Raw genomic sequence first — 24,102 nt, 5'->3', positions numbered from 1 at the left:
TCTTGGAAAGGTAGCCAAGGGAACAACAGCCCTTGTGTCAGCTTGCATGGCCTACCTTGAACACATTCCCTTCACACCCAGAAAGCTACAAAAACTACACATTCAGCTGGGTATCACTGTTTCTGCTTGGACAAGTTATTCTCTAAGCACAAGGACAAGACCTTTAACAGAACCAGAAATCCAGAGACATTTTTGCTGGCATATTTTAGTGCCATCCAGAACAATGGGCTTTTATTTGGCCCACTTTTAGAATCAAATTAAATACTGCTTACAATAAAATGAGCATACTTTCATTCCTGAATAAAATAAGAAGTTTTATCAGTTTAAAAAATTATTCCAGATTCCCTGCTGAGATGTTCTATGTTTTTGAAAATAAAAAGCAACAAGGACTCCATTTGGACCTCATCCCACAGCTTCTTGAGTGAGGACAGAACATCAGCTTTGCATTTTGACATTACTTTGGGACTCGGTGCATGAAGGCAGTTTGGCAGGAAGCTTCTTACTTGGGGGGGTGTTTATATAAAAAAACTCTCTTTTTTGTTTTCACAACTGTACAATCTGCACCTTCAGTAAGCCTCTTTAAAATCCCTGCTTCTTGAAAATCTTCAGGAAATCTATACTCTTTGATAAACCACAAAAATGTCATTAAGGAAATAAGGATAGCATGCAATTGGGGTACATACTTCAGGAAGAAGAAAATTCTGAAATGGGAATGAGACTTGAAGGCAGTGGAGGTTGGGGACTTACTGGGAATGAGAGAGGCTCTGACTTAAAATACCACTTATATTTACCCCTGGACACATATAACCTGTACTGATCCTGAATGACTTGTTTTATAACTAAGGTCTGATTATACACAGGAAAATATGGTAAACTTTTTTTCTTTTTAATTTGGACACTCAGTCTGACAATCCCAAGAAACAGCTAAAATTCTCTGTATGTAAATTTCTACCCTCAGCTAAATACCTAGGGATGTTCAGGGAACAATTAATTGGAAGCCACACACACAAAAAAAGAAAGAATAAAAGAAAAGAATTTCAGTGCCCCAGTGAATAATTTATAGCTGTTTCCTTTTCAACAAAGGGAATGTTGAATGTTTTTGACAATAGCAGGTACATAATTGTTTTATGCTGGGGGCATTTATTGTAACTCATTCATTATATCATCTTGCTAGTTTTCATGGCATGCATTTATTTGTTCTCTTAGTGGAACAATTTGAATGACAACTAGGAGAAACAGTGCAGGATAGAGAGTGAGAAATGGCATGTTAAAAGACTTAGACCAGTTAGACAGACAGCTTGAAAACACCATCAATACCATCAGCACAGGGCGAGTGAAAGGCCTAAATCCAGTGACCACCTTTTTTGACAAATGTCTTTTTTTCTTTTTTTCCAGAACTGTCTTTGTTCATTCATTTCAGATTATTTGGGTCAGAAAGGACACTATTATACAATAGAAGTCTTAAGACTGTGAAAGAGGAAAAAAAGACAACACAGAAACACATGTGATAAAATCTTGAGAGAAAGTCAAATCAGTGACCTTCCTCCAAAAAAATAACTAGCCCCAGAAGTTTGACCCAGACAGTGAGACCATGTATCAGACAGAATGCTGAGGTTTTTGTGACCCTTGTTATTGGGAAAACATTTTAATTACATTTCCCTCCTGTTTTTTTTCAAGTTGCAAAACCTCAGTTCTCTGCATTCTTTCTTCCCTGATCTTTCTATCAGAGAAACTACAATTGTAAGGGATGGTGAATATACATTAAAACATACCAGAGGTTTCTTCTAATGGTCAAGTTCTGCCAATAGGTCAATTTTTAGAGGAATAAACCAGTATTATTTCTGTGACTTTAATGATGCTACTATGACTTACAGTATCTGATCCAGAAAGCTTACTAAAGTCTTTGTATTATTATTTAATATTACTACTAATATTAATATTTCACAGTAAATTGTACATCTAGTTTTGCTTTCATTTGTATGGTCATCAATATAAGTTTAAAGATATTTATGTATTAGAGACCTTACTACACTCAAATATTCTTCATGGGTTTTATTAATTTCTAAATGGACCTTTTAAAATTTGACAAAACAGTAGTATGAGTTCCTAATGAACAAATATGAACACAGGTAACTGTTTAGCATGACAGGTACACTGCTCTTCCCTGTACTTCAGTAACCATCTTCTCTTGCTTTCTCATCCTTTTTTGTGAAGAGGGATTTTCATGTCTTATAAAGCTTAACTCATTAGTTCTGTAGGGTTTTTGTATTATTATATTTGTCACCATATTTTCTGTTTAGTTAACAGTCAGAACTATTCCCTAATTTGAACATACATCAGGTGAGATTTCAATTATGTTCCATTTTCTTGAATCAGAAGGTCCCTGTGCTTTGGCCTGTGAGGCTCTTGCAGGACATTGCTGCAACTTCTAATTTAATTTCAACAAACAGCTTTCCATATAATATTTGGTTTAATTTTAATAACTTACATGGTATAAATAAAACAGAAAAATTGAATATTGAGAAAGTTGTGTTTAGCAAGCAAAAATAAAGTGTGTTACATGTGAATATACACAGTGCACAGACTCATTCCTGGAGCTATTTCCCCATTTGAAGGACAAAGGACATCTCAGAAATACTATCAAAATCAGCAGAGATTTTTGACCCCATCAGAGCCCAAATCAGTAGAGAATTGTTTCTTATGGCCACATATGTGTGACTACCTGCATGTACAGGCACCCTTCTAATTTTATCTCCAAATAGTTCTATGTGGCATCCTCCAAAGAAGAAAGAAAAATAAATTAGTACAGGTCTCTGTGACTCATCATTTTAGTGAGCATGCCTGCATTACTAAAAGGCAAAAAGACCCTGGATGCATCCCATTCTGTGGATCACAGCCATCTGTGTTGTAAGAGAGATTCATAAGCTATTGTTCTTGTCCCCACATATTCTCTCCCTGTTCACTGCTAAGCTATTTCTGCCAATAACATCTTAGGTTCCTCATTCCCTTAACAAATCCTCATTCCCTTAAAGTTAATTGGAGTCTTGCCACTGATTTCACTGTGGCCAGAATTTCACTGATAGGCTTTAATAGGACTGAGTATCCAAACAGAGCAAAGGGGATTTGGCTGTCAGAGACCTATGAAGATCTCACAGTCAGCAATAAAATCTGAATTGACTAACTCAGAACACTATTCTGAAGCCACAAACTTCCTCCCCCAAACCCAAAAAATGCAGGACGTTTTGATAACAGAAGAGCAGTAAGTAGAGGGCCAATAAATGGTGAGAAACCAAAATATGTTTAGTTAGGTATTGTCAGAGCTGTAGTATTTAAAATTTCAGTATCTGTCATCTTTTAATCTCTTTTACATTGCATTTAATTTTCTTGGAGTAGGGTTTCTATTTTTTTTTGATTCATTTTCTTTTAAAGAACTGCTGGAAAAGGAGAAAAAAGATCTTGAAGTCAATTCAGTTTTATAATGGCTAAAACTGTTTAATATCAAAAGCAATTTTATCAAATCAGCTAAAGATGCTTCATGCTTACTGTTTTAGTTGTTGATTCTTTTTGCTGCAACTGTTTTCTGCTTTTACTGTGATTTTTTTCTGGTTTGTTGAATTTTAGGACAGCTGAGCATTTTGAAAGAGTACCTGAAGGAAAAAAAAAAAAAAAATCACCATGAATCTAGGATTTTTAGCTCGGGAGGAAATATTGTGTACAACTATGAGTGAAGATAGAGGATAACAATAAACATATTTTTTGCAAATTATAGGGTGCTACCAACTTCCTGTAATAAAGGCATTATATATGCATCCACATGCACACATGTATACATGCGCATCTTCCATGTAGATTTTTAAAAGTAGAACACATATTTTAAGGAGAAAATCAAAACTTTATTTAAAGACTATATGCTTTTCTTACCCTATAGGCTACAGTTGATGCACTGAAATTTAGTTAGCATTCCTGCTTATGGATCTAATGCAATATTTTTTGGATTCCCATTCAAATCATCTGTTTATTTTATTCTAATGTATCATGCCATAATTCCTTGTAATTATGAGCACCCAGCCTTCCAAGACAAACAGCTGACACCTGGAGACTTGTAAGGAATATCTCATAAGTTAAGGTTAGCTGCCCAGCTCTCATTACATTGACATTTTAAGCATATTCTGTGAAGTTTGAGTTAAACCAAAAATGTTATTCAGTGGTTCTTGGGTTCAGAAATAAACATACAATAGGCTAGACAGAGATTGTCAGCCTGTCATTATAATACTGGCTGTTAACAACCACAATTAAGGAAGACTACATATCAGTTATTATTTGTCTGGAACATGAACTTCCCTAAGCATGAAAGGAAGTGATGCAGCCTGTATTACTGTCTCCACTCTTCAGCTAATTAGTACTGTTTTTAATGGCTTCATCTGCCCAGGATCAATTGTCTAATGGGGAACAGTTCTCTGTCAGTTAATAAGGTGAGGAACTGTATAATATGATTATGTCTGGCTCCAAAATAGTGCTTCAAACAACACTAAAACAATCATGTGATGGAATAAATAGACTGATGCAGGACTGCCAGATAATTCTGGAGCAAGCAGACTGTTCCAGTAAGGTTACAAATGTCTGATACGAGAATGTGTGGCACACTGTAAGGGAAGAGTAGGACATGGTCTAGAAATGCTGGAAGTTTAATTAAGAGAAGGAGCCAGTGGCAATATGCATTTAAACTGGTGTTTAAAGAACATTAGCATAAGGAATGTGAAAGGGAAGGGCTCTATTTCCAAAAATACTTGCTGCAGTAATAAGCTTCTTTGTGGTTGTCCTGCTTGGAAGAGTGCACATTTTAAACTTTCCATTCAGAAAACGCCAGCCAGTACTGAAAAGGGTGGAAAACAGCATGATACTCTGTGTGTCTCCAGGCTGCAAAATGTGGGCTATATATACACATGCATATATCACGCCTCTGATTCTGCAGGATAATTGGATGCTCTCCTTTTGGTCAGTTATAGAGAGTTTGGTAGATTATTGCTCGTTCAGGATAGAGGCATTGGATAACTCAGCACAGATCTGCACAGGGCAAAGCAGGACGTGCACAAACAGCTGTATGACTTCAGACTTGACTTCTTTCTGCTACAATTGATCACCATTACCCACAGGCTAATTGGCATTGTTCTTGGCATTTACAAAAAAGGATTATGCCAAGTCCTTATAAAAACAAAAAGCAGACTTTGTGGTATAGGAAATAATGAAGCTTTATAATTAAGCAAGCATAGACATCACTGGCTTGCTGAGTTCAGGAGGGAGGGAAGAGTAGCTGGTGAAAGCATTAGAGTAATACCCAAAACATGCACTTTTTATTCCAGACCTAATTACCTCATCTGCCTTCTTCAGTGATGTCCAGTTTTTCCTTTGCTGTCCTTTGCAGCACTGTTTCCACAAGAGATTAAGAGTATCCTCCTTGGGATAGAAAAGAACACTGAAAACTAATGAAGGGGTAAAGAGGAGTATATTTAATAGGACTTGCTTTAATGAAAGATTCTCAAATTCCTGAGGTTTGCATATTTACATATACATTCAAATATATTAAAGGAAAATAGCTGTAGAGATTTACCCCTCCTTCCACAGTTCACTTAAGCTGTTTGAAAACAAATCACATGCCTCAACACACAATCACTTACACAGTCCCTATGCCTACCAGGGGAAGAAACTAGTGTTTCAGATTTCTGGATCTCAACAAACCCAGACTTTCCTAGGCAAACAGTACTGCAATCCTGTTTGAACCTATTGCCTCTGGAAAGATCATCAGCCGTAACACTGGATGTCTAGACATTGCTCCTCTTCTGAATAAGCTGAAAGGCCTGTATCTCCCAGAAGACCATGTCAGTAATTTGGACAGTAGAAATCCTACCAGCATCTCAGGGCTCCTCAGCTAAAAAGCCCTGCTTTTCACTGCACTGCATAAACAAAACAGAGCCTTGGGTGAGTGGGCTTTTCATACACACACAGAGGAGGTGAAGACTAGTCCATCATCACAACATGGAGAACATTTATGTTACAGCACTGGGGAAAAAATCCTTTTTTTTTCAGGAGTGGTATGTGTATCGTATATTTGTGCTGGGTAAAAGGTAGGTCACACCATTTTGTGAAATGGTTAGCTATAATACATCAACAAAAAATGTTGCTCTTACAGATAGAGTATTGCAGGGATACAGCTTAAGCTTTAACCCGTGCTAGTCACAACACATCAAACATAAAAGCATTGCACAAAGACTATAATAACTTGGACAAAAAGATTATAATCATCGCTATGGGGCAGCCCATACGGGCTTCAGGCCCATGTTTCCAGAAAGAAGAAAAAAATTTCATTCCTTGAACAGGATCGAATGCAACCAAACAGAACAGCAGAGTCAAAAGTTAAATATGTGAGAAAAAAAAGAAGAAATAAATTCTTATGTCTGAGTTACATCATTCAAGAATTGATATAATTTTCAGCAGATGGACTACCTCATTCCTATTTTTACTTTCTATTTCTGGTTCAACTCACTTCCAACCAGCACTTGAGATTATTGTGGACAAGTGGAATTTGCATCCAAGGAGAGACTTTAGCTATTGCACATGGAAGCAGCGTCAGTGACCTGCCTACTTCTCTTTTGCTAACTGCCACAGCTCAGACAGGACAAAGGTCCAATTGATAGTGCCTTAGGTTCCTCTTTCAACACACTACTAAAGACAATTTTTTGTATTTTTCCCTTAAAGGGTAACATTACTGCAATTAGCTACAGCACAATGTAGTGTGGGTAGTCCAGGACTCAGTAAAGGCAGAATTACAGTTACTGAGACTTCATGATGTTATAATACTGTACTAATTCTCAGAGAGATGCTCTGGGATCCATTGCTTATGCAGGAAAATATGCGTTCTGTTCAATGGATAGTGAGGTAGATTTGAGAAAGAGATGCCCTTTTGGAGTTGAAAACAAGGAAGCAGTTTTGAATGAGCAACAGGGTGGGGAAAATGCAACAAGATGGAAAGAGAAGAACAAGTTTTAATTATCTCCCTTCTTCAAATGTCTCTCCATTATCACTGAATACATTTCCTTAATTAACAGGTAAACTGGGAAGGATCAGCAATTCACATGATTTAAAGCTGACAATTGGAAAATTTATCATAAAAAAAATAGTATGCTTTCTGGGACAAATTATAGAAGTTTAGGTATCTTGAGATTCCAGGTACTTTTAAAAGTATATTAACAAATATATTCAGAGGGATTAGGAAACAAGCCTCTTTTGAGAAGGCATTATTTTTCATTGTGGAATGACTGCTTTAACCTTCTCTCTCACATTCTTTCTTACACTTTAAAGAGTTGGTGAGAAAAAAATAATAAACCAATAAATTTAAGATTGACAAGCCATATGACTGTATCAGTTAACAGTTACATTTTTCTGGCTGAGAGTTGTGGATTTGGCTTAGGTAGTTTTTAGTACAAATAGAACTGGCAAATATTTTTTATAAGACCAAAAGATTCATCAATAAAATGTGTGACAATCACATTTATTACAGAATAAGGAATGACATGTTAAGTAAATGGATGCACTTTTCTTGAAGGTATCTGAGGCCTAGACTTCTTTACATCAGAAACATATTTTATATTGCTGAGTGGCTTAACAGAAGTTTTGTTTTTCAGTATCACAAGACTTCACAAATGCTCAGTGGAAAATGTTTCTGCTGGGCCAGCAAGTAACACAAGGTGTTAACATGGAAAAATGAGTAAGATGCTCTTGTAAAGGACATAATGAACACTGGTATATGTCCAGTTTGAGAAAGGTAAAGCAGTAGTCATTTTAGTTTAATCTTTTCAGCAGCACTATTGTCCAGGGTCTTTTTAAGTGAAAAACAACAACAACAACAACAAAAAAGTGTTGGCATTGAAATACATACAGGCTTTTTATCTAATACTCAACACAAGAATAAGACTTTGCTTATGTTCATGATATTTTAATGCATAACTATAGTCACTATTTTGGAGGAGAACCTGAAGGATTCCCTCTGATGTGGATTCACACTCCTGAGATCCAGAATGACTCCAGATTATATCCCAGTGGTAATACAGAGTTTCACAACATTTCTATTGGTGTCTTTATAAAAAAGCATTGCCCTCTGTGTAGCTGGGACCATGAGGAATTCAGCATCTGGCAGAGGTCCCAGCTTTGCTAGGAGAAATACAAGACTCATCGGCAGTGAAGCAATGCCTGGAAGCAGACTACATACATCTCTGGCAGCACAGCTGACAGTGACTCAAACTTGCACATCAAGGATTTCCTCTTCAAAGTATACTATAGGTTAGAAACACACAACATAAGCTCATGATCGTCAGCTAATATTATATGAAACTCCTTCACTGATTGCTGTCAGGACACAAAGAAACAAGGAAGTGAAAGGGCAACAGCTAGGTTGGAGGTGGTGCTCACTTAGAAATGAAGGGCAGCAGATTTTGTTCCTGTCAGGTGCTTTTACTACCCCTAGAGTTCTCTGTAGGAGCTTACAGTGTCCAAAAGCGGAAAACCTCAGCATGGAGCATGACGATTACAGCATCATAATCTTCTTGCTGCTGTCCCCTCCTCAAATCACACTGCCCTTTCCCTCTGGCCCTTTATTCCACCAGGGGTCTATGTTCAAATGACATAAACTGAAAACTTTTTAATGCTGCTAAAGAAAATCAATGATGAGGAACAAACAAACTTTAGGTCTGATTTAGGCCCTATTAATATAAAAGTTAGGTGGAACAGCCAAATTCAGCAAAAACCAAGCTGTGAGGGATCTGTACATAGGAACAGTTTCACAAATCTCTTCATGGGCCACTAGCAGCTTACAACTGCATTCAATTATTTAGATGTATAGTTTATTCCTGCATAGTTTATGCAGATCCATTTTCAACTATTTTGCCCAAATATAAAATAATAGTTTCATGATTACAGCATCATCTGGGGACATCAAAGCACTCCACCATTATGATTCACATCCCCATTAACGATAATGCACAAGACAAATGTGAATCTTTATTAGGTTAATTCTATTTTACCCATTTTGCAGATGAGTAAGTGGGAGCACAGAGAGGTTAAGTGATTTGCCCCAGGTCACAGAGCAAAATCTGGAAGCAAAAACAATGTGTGAGTATGGCCTAAAAGCCATATACATTACAATTAAATAATGAGGTATTTAATAGCAAAGAAATTCTAAAAACTAGGGCTTCATATCCCACCTAAGTATGGATTTAACAGATAATCTTGTACTCCTAATAAATTTTAAACTTCCTGTAATCACTAAATAATTCTGAAGAATGGAAAAAAGGCAAGCAAAAACTTTTCTTTCCTTCTCTAAAAAGCAAATGAGACAGGGAAAAGTGCCACTAAAGTTGTAGCAAAGAGAAATTATCTCTCCTAAAGTGACACTGATATTTTTGAGGTGCTCTCCTATCTCAAATGTCCTTGAGGAACAAAAAGCCACATAAACCAAAGCTCTGTGGTCTACAGAAGACTAAAACAAAAGGAAAGTTTGGTTCTTTAAATAGCAATGTTTTACTGAGCTCTCTTTATTTGAGTTATTAATAAGGTGGGTGTAATTAACTCAGTTTTAACTTAAGGGTCAGTAATGTAAATTGCTAACTACTGCTTCTCCAATTAAGGGAGTTTCTAATAAATGCCCAAATAACAAGTAATACTGTAAAATGCAATCTTTTTTTGGTGTAAAAGTATTTTCAACACAAGCTTTAAATACAGTGAAAAAGTATAGTAAGCTAACACCAATATACAAAAATGCAGATAGCTCAGTTTTGAAACAACCATTGTTTTCCATGTTTGTATTTGGTTTTCCTTCAAGGATGAAAAGCTAAGCCAAGTTTCTATCTTCATCCATTTAAATGAGCACAAAGTTTAAATGAGCCCACATGCTTTATATAACTGTAAAATAGTTAACTGTGCTTGGCTGTTTAGTTTGAGACTGAATTTGCAAAGTTTCAGTCACGAGAGACTTTACAGTGCAGAAACTTCCACTGCTGAGTGAAAGTTAATATTTATGATGCATTAGAAGCAGAAAAACATAGGTGAAACAGGCATTAACTCCTGCTATATTTAGACTATCTAAAATTTCCCACTAGATATATGAGACATTGTTGTTAGTTAAAGGAAATCTTAGTAGTAGGGAAAAATTCCTGTGATTAGGAAAGTCCCTTCTTTTTTCGTCCCAGAATCCCATCCAGACTTAGTGGTGTTACTGTGCTGAGAACTGACACAACCTTGTCTTGATTATGCAGGTGACAGAAAACTTAGCAGCACATCAGAAAAGTCAAATATATTCCTTGACATGGAATGAGAAGACCTGGTTTCCCTGTTTTTTAATATTATCTTCTCTTCTACTATTCTGGAATTTCAGTGTTTCCACATTATTTCTATGTGCATTTTAGTGTTTATCTGTTTAACTGATTAAGAACTCCTGGTCCTGTATGGTCGCAAAATTAACCTCTCTGACATGCCATCAATACATTGCTGTGTTCACTAGTACCTGGGAGCTCAGTGCTGCAGACTGAGGGACTAGAGAGCAGGATCCCTTGGAGCAGCATGTTTAAAAGGCTTTGTCTAAATGATTCTTCCAGAAAGCTCAGTCTTCTGTTTGAATAAATATATTCTTTCCCAGAGGGACTGGGTGTCAGCCAGATCTTATCCACACCATGATCAAAAGTTATTCCCTACTGACAAGCCAAGCATCAGCTGGCCAACTTTTTTTTTTTTATATCTGAATATGAATTTTCAACAGAGAGTCCCCTTGTCAACAAAGGAAGGGCTTTTTGTCATGAACTCCCAGAATAATAGTCTCATTCATCAGGAAGTACTGAACAGTTCAGCAACATACTCCAGTATAGCCATGTTGTTTTTCTTGTATCTCATTTTCATATCTCAGATGAGTTCGGCTTCCTCTTGTTCACAAAGTAGGGAGATCTACAAGGAGGGAATAGCTTTCTGTATTTCCAGGCCTCTTTCTGCCTTATCTAATCCACTCATTTCAAAATTGCTCTCTTGCAATCTGTCCAGTAATTTTGTTAGCTTTAGGTTTGAAACTGAAACACTAAAGGTTAATAATGTTTTCTGGATACCTGGAAAGTCCATTCAGGCAATCTATAAAAGACTGTGAACTTTCCCATCCCAATATATGTTTATGAATCTGCTATAAACTTAGTGACATTATTAAGTTATCTGGCTCAAATTTAAGACTAAAGTAAATAATCAAGCTCATTAACTTTGAAATCAATAATAGCCCCTTTCACCTCCAGTTTCCTTCACTAATAAATTCCTTGGAAAAAGTTGCTAAGTTCAGTGTCAACATCAGTTCTAGAAACACTTCTGTTTGAGTTATAAAAGTTGTATTGTGTTAAAAGAAGGGAACTGATCAAAACTGAAATATGAAGTGATTAAATTATATTAACATGATATATGTTAAAAATATTTAAAGTTCAAAGATAATTTTTAAAAGCAGAAAGCAATTATTCATTACAGAGAGGCTTACAGACTAATGTGTATTCCTAGCTTTTGGGAGATATATTCTCACTTCTTGCTACGTGACGAACTGCAAAAGGGAATGTATCAGTTATTTTCATAGCTGGTTCTCATGGATCCCTCTGTTTCAACATTTTTTTCAAGAAGTTTATGGCATCTACAGGAATACCAAACTAAATGGCCAAATTTTCACACAGTATTTAGCCAGTAGCAGTAAGAATTATTAACTTCATTAATAAGTCAATTGCTATTTTATGCATTTCAGTATGGACCTGCAATTGATAAAACCCATTGAGTCCACTACACAAAGCTACAAATAAATAAAACCGGTAACAAAACCAAAATTATGCATGCTGCGTTCAACCCAATATGATCGTTTGCAGTTAATAATGTTATTCATTTCATGATATAACTCAAATAGAAGAGAATAAAGCAGCCGACATACTTTACTTGAATTAACATGCTTGGTTTTTTTAACTTAACTTTACAAATAGCTGGAGTTACTGTTCATTGTGGAAAGAACTGTAGTTTTTTTGCTAATTTTTAACCATAAATTATGGCAAATTATATTCTTTTTAGAAACTGAATAGGAACAGTTATTTTTCCAAAATCAGCAACAATAGCTTTTGCAAAACAATATTCACTCCAATTTGGATTTGCAGTAGTATATAACTTAGCTCAAAACACTTCTTACCAGAGTTCAGACTCAGTTCAAATCAGAATATATATCTATGAACAAAATAAAGTGTTGTTTAAAATGAACCCGAAAGATTTTACTATTTGAATGACAAAAAGTATGAATCAGACATTTCACAGTGAGAGGTTCTTGCTAAATTTCTTTTTCTCACTGAAAACCATGCAAAAACCTGTTACTATCACAGATGGAACCTGGAAATATCTAGATACCTTGTCTTCTTTGCCTCTAGAGATTTATTGAACGAGGAATTTGGACCAGTTCTTAAACTGTTTTTTTCATAATCAGTTCTTTTTAATGTTGATGCACATCAGAGTGCTAAGATACAATCAGAAGAATCAGATATTCACTTTTATTAGGCCTTTTAGGTCAGATTTTATGGCAAACACAAAACATCTTACTGAAGTTGTTTTGGTCTACACCAGCTGAGACTTTGGTCTGAAATGTTTAGCAGAAACACTATTTACAACTTTGTCCAGAATTTTATGTATTTTTGCAGCTCTTCATCTGAAACACCTTTGCTAGAGGGTTTACTGAGAAGTGCAAAAGATGAACATAGATTAAATAGGGAAAATGGGTTGGTTATGAATCTGAACAAGGAAAGCCAAGTCATTCTCACTCTTCTCCAACAGCATGAACTGATTAACAGGTATTGTTAATAATTAATAGGCAGTTTGGTGGATCTTTGCAAGATCTCTAAGCCTGGGATTACATATGCATGCAGAAGAAAACAAGATACAGAGAATGGCATTCTGGGTGAAACAGTTGCATTTGCTTTCTTTGTTATACATATGTTAGAAGCACCATTGTGTTTTGGAATATTAAAACCCATTTAAAAGTCTTCTATTTTCAAATGAAGGCACACAGATATTCAACTCGGGGCAGTGGGGAGGTGAAAGATTAGTTATACAGGTATCACTAAATCTGAATTTGTTATAGTAATGTCAACATACATTTCATAGAAGCAAGTTTGAATTAAACCTTAAAATGAGCTTATGTTTATGTATCTTTCTTACAGTGAAAAGAATTATTAAAATGGTATTGTACTTTACATTACAGCACTGCATATAATAACAATACAAGTAACATGCAAGTATCAAAGAACCTTTTGATAAGGTTTTCCTCAGCACAGTTATTTATGCTTGCAACAGGTTAGGAGACGACATCGTTATATGCTGGTAAAAGTATCCTATGGTCCCTGTTTAATTCTGAGAGAAACCTGTCAGAGGTAAAAGATGTGCTACAAAAGGGATAAAAAGTAAAGAACATGTCTATTATCAATTTAATGATAGGATAGACGTTCCCTTCAAAGTTTTTCCTGTTACGAAGCCTCACCAGTGAATAAAAGTATCTAATGTATTATTCAGATAAAGGCCTCTGAACCTTAGACAGAAGGAAATCCATACTGCCTTACATTGCTTTATTAAGTCTATATTAAGGGTTCCATTACTTTAAAGAAACTGTTTAAGTAACATTAAGGCTATGACCCAAACTGACAAAAGTAAGGAAATACAGATAACTGAATTTCCATCTTTAAAATATGCTGCTGTGGGGAAGAAAAAGGAACAATGAAGTATGAGACTTTGCTTCTCATCTTGGGCTGAGAGAAATATTTGGGGGAAAAAAAAGCCAGCCTGAATCTTCACCTAGCATTCAACTGAATCCAAATAAAAACTGTTTAAAGTTTGTCTCTCTTCCCATTACCTCACACCATGGGTCACTTGCAGATTGAGGAGCAAGTTTTCAAGCTGCTATAGGAATGACAGACAATTCCTTCCTCCACTGCAGTAGCAACTGGGACCCAATTACTGCTGCTGGCGCTATATGCAAAACATTGGTGCTCAAGGGTTTTCACGTGTTCTCTGACCACAAGATGTACTGTGAAGTCTCCAGAGAGTGAAAGATATCTCTCTACATTTTTTTTCCCTATTATACAGGGGGAATAGAGGAAAGAGGATGATATAAGGGGAGAATAAGATCACCAGCAACAAGACTGATAGGGTACAAATTGGCCATCACTGTACAGGAAAGGAAAATACCATTAGACAACTATTTCTTACCTGTAGCTCTTAGCCCAGAGTTAAAATTAATTTGCCTTTATACCATGCCACTATTATATCTGATGAACTCTAACATAATTCTAACAAGACATAAGTAAACTAGAAACATATGTTGTCTAAATATTTTCTTTTAAGGTTGACATTAATTTTAAGTGAAATTATATTACTCGGGTGAATGGCCTACATCCTTTCACTTCACCTGAAGACTTGAAACACAGTTACATCTGTGCTGTTGAAGACATTGATATAGCCCTAATATCAGTATGTTATAATGTATTTTAAAACCTTTGGAAATAGAGGACATGCTGAGAACATGCTTGTGGCTAGGAATATCTTTAAATATGTTAATAGCTGGATACTAGTTTTAGTCATAAACTTTGTCTTTATTCTTGAAGTCTCACTTCTGCATTGACATAGCATGCTGCCTTCTATTTGTTTACCTCTCATACTGAGATTCCCCATCAGGTGGACATGAAAAGCAGAAAAGTCGTATAGTATTACCACAGCAAATAAGACAGCCTGCATTAGACAGGATTCTCCGTAGGGCCATACACACAAAGTCACTGCCCTTTCTATAATATCAGATTACTTATGTTGCAACACTTTGTTACAAGAGACTTACAAGTGACTTTCCTTTTTCCCTTGTTTCATGGCCTATTTAAATATTCTGTATCCTCAGCATACAAGCATGACATAGCATTTTTTCTAACAAATCTGGAGACAAGTGTCACAAATACTGAATAGAAAAGCTCCTCTTATTCAAATCCTTACCTCTGCAAGTGGGTCTCAGCAAAGCTGACCTAAAAATAAGTGTTTAATTGTGCGAGTTACTAACAGTTGCACCAAACTTGGAAATAAATACATTGCTAACTTCAGTTCCTCAGATCAAGGTCAATGTCTTTCTGAAACATAAATTTGGCCAAATCTAAATTTAAATTACAGACAGGGGTGTAAATGGGTGAAAGTGAGCAAACTGCAGGATTCATATAAGATCAGATTCAATGATCAATGGCTTTTTTGACCTTACATACTACAACACTATTATAAAAGTATATGATATCCAAACTAGAGGAGCACGGATTTGTGTAATTTCCACGGAAAAAAAATCATGAAAATACAAGAGATCCATTTTAACAAGACATTCATTTAAAAGGACAAATGGTTAAATGGATAACAGGATCTGTTTAAAAGGTTCAAAATCAGCAAACAGGCTCAAACAAAATAAAAATTAACCTCCCATGAAGAGGCAAGCAGCTATCTTTCAGTTCTTGTGATTTCCATTCTGATGGAAATAACACACACTCATTATATTTCCAGACTCTGGTGCTTATGTTATTCATATATACATTACAACCCAAGCTTTGCACAGGAAAAGAAAATCCCAGAGAGTTACCTTGTACAGAACCCGTCCTCATACTTCCATCATGATCTGTGGAATCAGCCTTTCTTACCTCACCCTGGGGCCACTATTCTTTTGGTCCCACATCTGCAAATCCCTTGGCAGTAAACTTCTGTTGTGTTTTCTGCATACCTCACCACCTAGGGTTGTGGATAGTGGTCCTGTCCCTTTCCTGATTTTTTTTTTTTTCTGACAAGTATCTGCATCCGTTACTGCTTTGTATGATCTCTCCCTCCTTAGAGAATGTCTTAACCACCTATTTCCCAAGGAAACGCAATGGCTTTAGTCTTGCTTCCAGGACATCTTTTTTGGAGCTCCATGGTCTCAGATATGTGTACTCTCTTGAATCTGCCAATGACAGTGATAAGGGATGAGGAAAATTCTTAAATTATACTCTATTACTCTCTCACAAGATGGGCTTCATTTCCCTCTTGACACACAAACAAAAAAGGGAAAACCTATCTGCAAAGAAAGCAAACAACCTGGCAAAGACCCAGAGAGCTCTGAATAGCACTTCCTGACAACAATCAGCAACCCTGAACAAGCAGAAAATCATGATTTCTGTAACAGGTCTGATACGCTTATTTGCATTTTCTATAATTTTTAAAGAAATCAAAATAGTACATGGGGTGTAGGGCCTTTCACAAAGACTTGCTCCTAACAAGCTAGTGAAACATCTTCTGCATCACAGTACACCTTTTAACCACACAAGGCACATCATTCTCAAAATGCAATTGGAACACTCTCCAATATTTCACCAATCTACATCATTACTAACAGAGTTTAACTTTTCAAGGTCAGTAGAAGTCACCTAGTAAGTATCGAAGAACATAAAATGATGTGAGTGACAACATTCTAGCTCTTTGTTTGACACAACGTGTTTTTTACCGTCTCAGTATTTTCTTTTATAAAATGGGAAAAATAGCCTTCTACATATCTAAGCATAATGTTTAGTAAATGAACAATTAGTAAATTAAATTGTTCCACAAAAATTAAGAATAACAGCAATTCTAAGTATTCTTCTCCCCATTCATTGCCTGCACCTGAGAATATAGGGATGGATCCATTCCTTCCCTTCTTCTTGAAGAAATCCTGCTCCTTTATCATATCAATGTGATTTTTAAGGAAAATAGCCATGCTCTCTCAATCTGCATAGTGCATTTTATACCACAAAAGGCAAAATTTCATCTTAAAACTGGGACTTCTGTGCAAAACATGGGCTGCTTGCTTGACCTGGCAAAAGAACAGCTGGATCTCCATCCTGTTGATTGAGCAGGTGTAAAGACTTCATCTTGCAAGATGCTGTTAACCTGTGGAAAGATCAGGCCTATATTAACATTTAAGCATAAGAGTAGTTCCCTTGCAGGTTGTACAACAACATATACTCACCCATATATATACAAACACACTCTCGTATATCTCTCTATATGAATACACACACAAATAAATGGCTGGCAGCTGGATACAAATGCAAAAATATGTCTCAGGCTGGTACACTTTGAATTATTTCTAACATGTACAATGCAAACCATTTATTTGAAATGTTACAAAGGGAATTTTCTCCCAGGATGCATTTTTGTATGCTAAAATTCAACTAACACTGGACTTCTTTTTGGAAAAATAAACATTAAAAAGACTAGGTTTCAAATGGAAGTGCTGACAGGCCTTTAACTATCGCAGCTTGAATAGTATCACCACTGTATATTAACAACTGTAGTCATAAGATCTCAACATTTTTCCCCTCCCCGTCTTTCCCTGGAGCTGCTCAAAAAGCTAAGCCCCTTTTCACATTCTTAATGACCAAAAGTTAAAAAAAAAAAGAAAGAAAAAAAAAAGACTTAAAAGTTCGGCTGGATTTTCTTCTGGTTTCCTAATGAGCTTAACATCTCATAAGACGCCTTTGGTAAAGGAGAAAATCTTTTCAAAAAGACCCATTTTCCTGCTGACAGTACAATCTTTCTGAAGTAACATCAGAAGACCATAAGGGTGACATCCAAGCCACCTGAGCTGGTGATACAAGCTCTGTAACCAATAGAATTCTATCCCCTCTTTACTCCACATTTTCTAGCAACACAGTTCTTTAGAATGGGGTCAAAAGAAAAATTTCTGTTTAGTTGTTTAAAGGAAACAAATAACTTTTTCATCAGATCTCTGCTAGAGTTTGACCAAAGTCAAAGTATACTGTGATTTAATTTGTCATAAAAGACCCAAAGTAGCTGACTGTTAATAAAACAGGAGATCACAAAGTTATGTAGTTTCATGTCACCTTGAGTATGCATGAACAATGGTACCTGACCCATTCCATGAATTTATTATTTTTTGCTGTTAGATAGCAGAGAATAGTCTCACAATAAACTTGAATCCTGCACTGTGGGGAAAAAAAAAAAAGAAGTAAGAAGCAGCAACTGCTACACATGTAACATCTGCAAAAAGGAATACTGTCTTGAACGCAAAGACTGTCTATTACAACTGTACATGGGATCTGAACATGTAAAAAAGTTACTTGCATAACTGTCACTGATCATATGAGATGTTTGATGGAAAACAGTGGGGCCTACCTCAGTGTTTGGATAATTTATGTATCAAAGCAGCTACAGAACTGGGCCTTACTATGTACTGTATCAGGTTATATATAGAAAAATATATGGTTTTGCCACTTGTTTACAATACAGCAAGCAGTGGCATTCTCTAGTTACATAAGGGTAATTCAATGCTATTGCAAGAAAAGGCTGCATTATTAGGTCAGAATCATCAAATTCCGCAATTTATTTTTGTGATAGAAATTCATAACTGGTATGTACACTTTAAGGGGGTTAATCACAGATGACACCTGAATGAACAAGAAAAGAAATTCAACAATGCTTAGTTTTGAAAGCTGGTGAAAGAACACTTCTCATTTTCTATCTTTCTACAACTTCTACAATTTTTGCTGTGGTTGCTCTAATTCTGTAATTTCAGTAACTATGGAGCATCTATTGTGAAATAAGCCATTAACAATACTTTCAGCATACCTGAGGACCTATTTAAGATTGATGTTTTTTTCAGAAATAGAATAACAGACCAAACTGCATGAAAAAGGCAGTTTTCCTGAATTCCCATGTGTACAAGTCCTCTTTGGCACAATTCAACACTGAGTGAAGTTGGGATGCCTGGCTGGAATAAGGAAGAGTCCAGCAGAATGCACTTCCAGAATAAGGGCTTTCCAAAGACCTTAAACTTGATGTGGCAGTTGGTTGTCTCCAGAGGTGAGAATTAATTCTGCCCCCAGGTCAGCTTAATCCCCTTGTGAGAAGAAACCTTCTATTATGATAAACTCTGCTAAATTATTTATGATATCTCTGTGATCTAATGAAGCTTTATTCAGCAAGACCTTTGTCTCAGGCTCACACAGGGAATGGAATGGGGCAACTGATCATGAAACTCCAGTAATTGTAGACTTCAGGACCTTTGAACAGGTTGGTTCAAATTTATGATTAAAATAATTCTGTTGATTTCAGAGGAGTTAACATAGGAAGAAATCTAGCCCATAAAGCCCAGTTCTGCACTGTTTTACACTGTATGGTCTCAGAGAGGCAACTCAGTCTGCCAGGACAGCCTTTCAGTTCCTGAGGTAGACTGCAGGAAGTCCTATAGTCCTGCAGTTCTCACATAACCTTTACTGTCTTATTTTCAACTGGCTGCTGTAAGCTGTAAAAATGAATTTGTAAAAAAAAAAATAATAAAAAAAATCCACAAGACTGGCGCTTTGGGATACCCAGGCTTAGAACCTGACCCAATAAAAAATATATATATGTACATTCAACTTCCACACCATTAAAGCCAGACATTTTCTTTTAACAAAACCTGGCCCTCAGTTGTAGTCAATACCATACAGACATTTAGAGAGTAACAAAATCTCACAGGAAATTCTTTACATAAAGAGATTCAGAAATGAAAATACCATGCAGGTCACAGTCATTGGCACATAATGGTACAGTTAAGCCGTTCTTTTCTAATTAGGCCTGTGATCAGAAAATAGCCAATTTTGCTTTCTGGTTCTTGGTGTGTTCAACAATTTTGTCAGCCAAAAACTGTTAGCTGCTGAATTTGTAACGATCCTTTATTGGATAATAAGGTTTTGTTTTCATTTCTCTCAAACTGCTGGTGCCTCCATTAACAATTATATTGTGGAAAAGGTTTCCACAGTAGGTGGGCCCCACAGTCTGCCTAAACCGTGGATTAGCATTATAGAAAAAAATAAAATTCAGAGGGAAAAAAACAAAGAACACTTAAGAAAGGTAGGTTTGGTTTGGGGTGTGTACAGAATTAGATTACCTCATTACATAAATTAAGCAAAGGAAATGAATACATTCAATATAGTGAAATATATGAATCTGCTACTCTCTGGGTTGTCACGATACAACCACCTAGTTGAAGTGGTCTTTAATTAATGGTCAAATAAAACTATATTTATTACTTCAGGAATAATATGAGGTTTTGACAGTAGAGCTGGTCAAATCCCTGGCAGGTGCATGCCTGACTCAAAAGCTCTCTCTGCCCTAATGTGATGTTTTAGTGACCTGTTCCAAGGACAAGGTCATTTTGGTTTACAGTAGGAATTGTTCACATTTAACTCAAAAAAACCACCTCTTCCTATCACCTCAGGAATATCTTCTCTTCAAACCAAATGCAGTTTTTCCTCTCGTTTTTAATTTTTAAGGCAAAATGAGAGGGGTTTTTTTGGCTCAACAAGCTACATTTCTTCATTTCTTATGTTCTTTGTTTCAGAAGACAGTTTTGGGGCTTGTGGATAACCTTTACTTTGCTCTCTGGTCTCACATATCAGCCAGCATCACTTTGGGATCTTTGACATGGCACATCAAGAAAGAAGTGTCTGGTTTGGACATCTACTGTGTGCTGAAATTTGAATATAACTGAGTGCCTCGATGATTCTCAGGTTGGAGAGACAAAATCAGTGATTGCAAAAGGAAAGAAGCAAAAAAGAAGAGAATTTGAAGGAAAAAATAAAGTTCAAATGCACTGAAAATAGGGACAGTGCAAACCATAGAACAAAGGAGATTTTTTAAAGAGTATCTACATTTTTAAAAAAAGGATTTGTAGCAGAATTATATTGCAAAGCTGCAAAATCTGCACAAGTAGGAACATAGACTTAATACATGTAAGATTCATTGCACCACCTATTTCCTGAGAAGACTCCCTGGCACTTTGTATTAAAAACTCAGTATTGCTTTCAACTGTCAAACTTTAACATTTTCCCATATGGGTATGAAAATGAATGACAAAATGAAAAAAATCCAGTCATACCAGACCAACTATTGTCATGCATAAGGTAAAAGAATAATTTGTTTCACCAATATAAAAAATAATCTGGTGACCTTTTCTTTCTTTCAAAGACTCTGAAGCAGATAATGTAAAATTCAGCATCAAGATTGACCATTTTGACAAGGATATGGTTTCTGTTGCAACATCTGGACAAATCTGTATTTACATTAATTTCGCTTTTTCATCAGCCAAAATTTCTGCAAATTTAAACCCCACAAAGCATCCTCAGACTTTCACACTTTCTAAAGTGAGTATTCTGCCACTCCACAGAGCTGATGTTCTATTTGATATGGACTGCATATGTTGCAAAGGTAAACTAATTTTTATGACTCTTGCAAATATTATCACACTCACAACAATATGAAAAAAAGTATATGAGGAAAAATTCTGCCAAGGGGGTGAGGCTTGAATAAAGTATATTGAATAAGGCACTAGGTCACAGTCTGAATAATTAGAAGGACACTCAGAAAGAAAAATCACTATATATAAATATTTATTTAAAGGTTGGTATTACAAAGCACATGCACAAGAAAGGAGGATGGAATTATAGACAGCTTTAAATCTTCATTTCTTAATCTATAATTTTTTACCTTACTAAACATCTGTAAAATACAGCTTGATACATCTAATACATTTATAAAGGAAAAGTAAATGTAATTGTGTATGCAGAATCAATGCACATATAGAGGTACATAAGGGCATGCACAGACATATAAATTAAATGAATGAGAAAGGGTGATGCAATATAAGGATGTAGCATAAATTGTGTCTACCTCATTTGTAACTGCATGGGTCATCCTAACCATGTGGGGAAGAACTATATAACCCATTCCATTTGGTATATACTGACTAGGTCACATTCAGCTTAACTTCGCAGTCTGCCCAAATGCATTTCCTTGCTTAGTGGAGCCAACCAAACTGACTCCAAAGTGACAGATGAGAAGAAAGTGTGCTGTCTTGACAGTCAGTAGAGCAGTTTCACTCAGATATCTGCAGAATACAGTACCAGGAAAGCTCTAAAGCTTTAAGCTACAAGATGTGGTGATAAGCATTCACTGTTTGCTATGAAACGTATGTGTTGTGGGGTTTGCTGCAGATATTTGACTCGACTCAATGTTATAGTCAATAGAAAGTCTCCCTAAGGAATCAAATAACACAGGGCCTGTCTGCTGAAAGGCTGTATTTAACCTTCTATGCAGTCAGGAAATTGAGATAACCCAGGATCTCCTGCCCAGTGGCCTAAGGTTTTACACTTTTTGATTGTACTGGTCCAGATTCTTTCAAGTCACAGCCTTCAGTTTCTGCTTCACCTGTTTTACCAGGGTAAACTTTTCTATCTGTGCTTTGCACTCTCCATACTACTTTAATAGGCTGCTAAGCCTGAAGCTCGAGATGCAATGAGCTCAGTGAAATCAATGGGAAGTATCTGTGTGCACCAAAGGCCAGATTTTGATCCATTGTGTTCAAGCAGAATGATCCTCATTAACCTAACAGATAAAGGCAGCAATGAGCGACACTTCTGTAATATCCATGAAATCACTATTTCATGATACCAGTGAGAGCCCAGGGAGGAGGTTTCTTGGTTGCAATAATTAATAATTTACAAAAAGCTTTAACTAAGCAAGACATTGCCCACCTGGAAATTGGAATGAAAGGATATTAATGAAGCTGCAATGCAGATGGTCATGTTGAAGGTGATGAAGAATTTATTAGGGAGACAGCCATCAGAAGCTGTGTAGTATATGAAGCATAAAACTGCTATAACTAATGACAGCAAGTAGTTTAGTCAAGTAATGGACAGCACAGCTACAAAAGGGAACATGGAGATATATTATTTAGTAATAAAGTTCTCATAAAAATGTGAAATATGAAGTAGAAAGATTAATATGATTGCACAAGCCATCTTAAATATCCATACCCAACTTCTGTCTTTTAAAAGAAGTCGACTGAATTTATGCCCAAGCAGCAACACGTAAGTCACATCACTTATTTACATAGTTTATGCAAACTACTACAGATCTATGGTCTTAATTTATTGAAATAATGTTTGAAAGTTGCTTAATTTATGGCATTAACAATAGAGCGGATGCTATATTTCTACCTGCCAAGTGATCCAGGAAGTGTAGGTCAGGTTATCAATCATCATCATATCATACTCCAGAAGATCCAGGAACCTGCAGGTTAGCGGCTGCTCTGCTTTAATAATTTCAGTCTTCCTGGGACTGAGTAATAATCCTTTCTTTACATCTCCACTGTTGGAATTAATCTTTGCAGAAAACCTGGGTGAAAGAGTCGACTGCAGAAGACAACACAAATACAAATATTGCTTACAACAGTTTAGCATTTTGTATGTAACTGGAGATAGAAAATATTTTTTTTATTAAACCATCTTCTATGGTTTTCTTTTAATAGTGGAAAACTAAAGAATTTTAGATAATGCTAACACTGGCATGTAGAGGAAGTGAGTAGGGGGAAATTACTGAGGATTCTGGGCTATATTTAAAAGCTGTTTAAGCCTGCTTTTCTCTTACCCATCTGAATTCATAATACATTAGGAAATGTGTCTTTAATGCATACATTGATCAAGTTACATAATTAGAGGAAGGCATTCTTTTTTCCAGTTCTTTTTAAAATGCTTATCCCAGACCAAAACCACTATACCTGAATGTGAATTTTCTGCTCAAAATAAGGTTGTTCTAGTGCAGATACCCTGTAATATAAAAAGCATTGCAAATTACTACACTTCAGTCCACAATACAGGTTTATCCTTCTTCCCAGATTAAAAAGAAAAAATTACTCTAAAATATTCTTGATGCTATCAGGGGGATTTTCATGCATTTGCCCAAATTTGTCCATGCTACTTGTCTTTAGTGGAATTACAGTAACGTGCGATTGGCACAAATTGGAACATGAAAGGATTTTCTTGAGAACGCTGACCTGATCATTCATCTAGAAGGACAGCTATTTTCTCAGCCACTCTTACTTATTGAGGTTTTAATTATTTTTTGTGTCAGCATTTTTCTATAGAGCAGTATTTCTGCAAATGCCATCAGTACTGGGAAACACTGCTTGCATCCTGGTTTGCT

General features: G+C 36.1%; 1 long non-coding RNA gene across 1 annotated transcript; it reads right to left on the bottom strand.

The window, feature by feature from the left end:
* Positions 1 to 3,209: 3,209 nt before the first annotated feature.
* Positions 3,210 to 15,755, bottom strand: LOC141956834 (uncharacterized). Its single transcript, XR_012633022.1, has 3 exons — positions 15,689 to 15,755; positions 5,371 to 5,454; positions 3,210 to 3,647 (listed from the first exon to the last, which is right to left on the bottom strand). It is a non-coding gene; the product is annotated as an uncharacterized LOC141956834 (long non-coding RNA).
* Between the last annotated feature and the right edge of the window lie 8,347 nt (positions 15,756 to 24,102).

The sequence above is a fragment of the Athene noctua genome, chromosome 2 (genome assembly GCF_965140245.1).
Source record: "Athene noctua chromosome 2, bAthNoc1.hap1.1, whole genome shotgun sequence".
In the NCBI taxonomy this organism is placed as follows: domain Eukaryota; kingdom Metazoa; phylum Chordata; class Aves; order Strigiformes; family Strigidae; genus Athene; species Athene noctua.
This window is presented reverse-complemented; position numbering and strand designations above follow the sequence as displayed.